Source organism: Elaeis guineensis, chromosome 15 (assembly GCF_000442705.2).
Source record: "Elaeis guineensis isolate ETL-2024a chromosome 15, EG11, whole genome shotgun sequence".
Classification (NCBI taxonomy): Eukaryota; Viridiplantae; Streptophyta; class Magnoliopsida; order Arecales; family Arecaceae; genus Elaeis; species Elaeis guineensis.
This window is the reverse complement of record NC_026007.2, coordinates 24,568,762-24,571,940: the sequence shown is the minus strand read 5'-3', so window position 1 is coordinate 24,571,940 and position 3,179 is coordinate 24,568,762. Positions and strand designations below refer to the sequence as shown.

Below are 3,179 nucleotides of genomic sequence, written 5' to 3'. Positions count from 1 at the left end.
TTCTTTATTTGCTTCCTTTCATGTGCTTTTATTTATGCTTTCTTGTTAGATTAATATTAGGAACAACTTTTACTTTCTGAAGACGCACCGTGATCTACGGATACGGGGCGTGTTGAGGAAAGAAGAGTTATTTACCTAGTACTTTTTGAAGATGCGCCGTGATCTATGGGTACGGGACATGCTGCGGAAAGATAGATATTTTTTCTAAGATTAATCGCATCTATTTAATTAAAAAAGAGATACAACTCTGCTAGTGCAAAATTAATTCAAAACTTCTGAGCTCTTTATTTTCTAATAAAATTAATTTTAAGATAATTTATTTTCTAAATAAAAAATAATGCTTCTTTCTTTTATTTTGCAATCTCAACTTAGCCCAAGGTCTCTGAGGATATGATCTCGACTCATCCTACCTACGTAGTGAGTAGAGTTATTTTTGGTGCTATCAATGACTACGCATCAAATTTTGGCACCGTTGCTGGAGACCTTGGCACAGTTGAATTAAAAAAAAAAAAAGCCACTGACATTTCATAACACTTAACTAAAATAGCGTAACCCCAAATATAAAAATTTTTAACTTGATTGGACACCTTGTTTCTTTGCATCTCATCTCCATAATTAACCTTAAGGACAATAACCCATTAATCAGATAAGGTGAGGATTTGATCACCCTTCCTTGGTCCACAAATTACTACCTTGCATTTGCATAACCTAGACCTTAATCTAAAATTAATTAGACGTTGACCCCTAAGGATTTCAAGCTCAATAGGATAAGAAAGCCCTAGAGTTGAACCGAGTGTGGATTGGTTAATTGCTCGGTGTCTGAGGCAAGTGGTTAAAGAAAGTGATTTTCAATTGATTCTGTTGACTGACCTGACCAACTCAGTTGGTGTCTAAGAAAAGCAACGAGCAGGGAACCTCCAACATCTTACGCTTACCTGGCCGAGTCAGTTAGTCAGTCTTGAGCTTGGAGTGCTCAAAGGCGGTCTTGAAAGTTAGGAGCTGTCTAGATCTATGTTAACCTTAGGATAGAGAGTCTATGCTTGTTTAAGTTGATTGCAATTAATATCTAAACATTAACTAATTTCTCCCTTTTCATAAATTTAAGATTCTTAGATTCTTCTCTTTAGATTTTCTTCATTCTTTTCTCACTTTATTATAAATATATATATATTATAAAAAGAAAAATTTTCTGTGTTTGCTCTACAGTATAATTGTAAGGTGTATGCTTGGCTGTAGATCGTTATGACCAGAAATTCAACCTTTTGATCCAGAAATAGAAAGAACCTTTAGAGCCAACAGACGTAAAAATATGGACCAAAATCAGGAGAATGATCCACCCAAGCAACTGAAGGAGTACTTTACTCCTTCCACATATACCTACTCTCCTTGTATTCAAGTGTCCCCTGTGGAGGCCACTCAATATAAAATTAAGTCCAGTATAATCCAAATGTTACCTTCATTTTATGGACTTAGTAATGAGGACCCTTATAAACATCTTGAAGAATTTCTTGAGATATGCTCAACTGTCAAAATTCACAACTTCTCCGATGATGCTCTTAGGTTAAAATTATTCCCTTCTCACTTAAGGACAAAGCCAAATACTGGCTACATACTTTGGATTCCATTACTATATCAACCTGGGACCAACTGCAAGGAGAGTTTCTCAAGAAATATTTTCCCATAAGAAAAACTAATCAAATAAGGAAAGCCATAACTAGTTTTTCTCAATTAGATGGAGAAATATTTCATGAAACATGGGAGAGATTAAAGGATCTTATTAGAAAATATTCCCACCATGCTGTATCCAAGTGGCAGTTAATCCAATATTTTTATGATGGGCTCTCTGAAAGACATCGATAAATGATCGATGCATCATGTGGTGGGACATTCATGCTGAAAAGTGAGGATGAGGCATGGCAACTGTTTGAAATTTTAAGTAAAAATTCATTACATCATATGTCTGCCTCTATTAGAGATAAACCCATGTTAAACCCAAAGAGAAGTGGAATATATGAAGTAGAAAATGCCATAGATATCCATCATAAGGTAGATGAACTGTCCCAAAAATTAGATCATCTTCTAAATACTGGACAATCCTCGATTCCACCTAACCCAATCCAAGAAGTTTGTGCATTGTGTGCAAGTCCGAACCATTTTGTTAGTGAATGCCCAACCGCACCTCAATTTCCTGAGTTTGTGCACGAGTAGGTTCAGCAAGCTCAAGTCCAACAAGCTCGCAGACCAGGAAACGATCCATATTCAAACACTTATAACCCCGGCTGGAGAAACCATCCAAATTTTTTCTGGAGACCACAACCAGTGGTTGGTCCTGCCACACCTCGACCTCAATATCAGGACCCAACATATAGGCATGGACCATACCATCAATTTTAAAATATTCCTCAACCGTCTACTACTGGTCAGCTCAGCTTTTGAGGAAAAAGTTCTGAAAGTACTAGAATGATTAGAAGTCAACACTCAGACCCTTAACTCCCACACACAATCCATTGTTAAGCTAGAGACCCAAATAGGTCAACTAGCGACTGTATTCAGTAGGAGAGAAGGAGAAAAATTATCTAGCCAACCCGAGAGCAACCCAAGAGGGCAATTTGTGATTGAGAGCTCTAATACCCCAGAAGTTTTTTCTGAACATGCCAAATCAATCATGACTCTGAGAAGTGGGAAGGTCATTGAACACACTAGTAAAACCAATGAGATCGATCCTAAACCTCTAACCGAAGCCAAATCACCCAAGAACAAGGAGGACCTGAAAATAGAGAAGGAACCAACTGCACCGGAATCATCTTACTTGCCTAAAGCCCCATTTCTGGATGCCCTGAAAGCCCCTGTTCCTGTAGATAAGAAGGGAGGAAAACTCGATGAGATGTTGAAATTATTTAAGCAAGTCCAAATTAATCTTCTCCTTCTAGACGCAATCAAACAGGTCCCTGCTTATGCCAAATTTTTGAAGAATTTGTGCACCCAAAAATGTAAATCTAGATCACAAATCCCAAAGAAAGTATGCCTCATTGAACAGGCTAGTTCTGTCTTCCAGCATGCCACTCTTCCAAAGCTTAAGGACCCAGGAGCCCCCATCATTTCCTGTGTTATAGGAGATTATCACATTGAAAAAGCTCTTCTGGATTTAGGGGCAAGTGTGAATCTTTTACCTAGTTCGG

At 37.7% G+C, this 3,179-nt stretch overlaps 1 non-coding gene across 1 annotated transcript; it reads right to left on the bottom strand.

The window, feature by feature from the left end:
* Nucleotides 1-1,695: 1,695 nt before the first annotated feature.
* LOC140854216 (small nucleolar RNA R71) lies at nt 1,696-1,801 on the bottom strand. The gene has a single exon (XR_012137349.1). It is a non-coding gene; the product is annotated as a small nucleolar RNA R71 (small nucleolar RNA).
* Nucleotides 1,802-3,179: the final 1,378 nt, after the last annotated feature.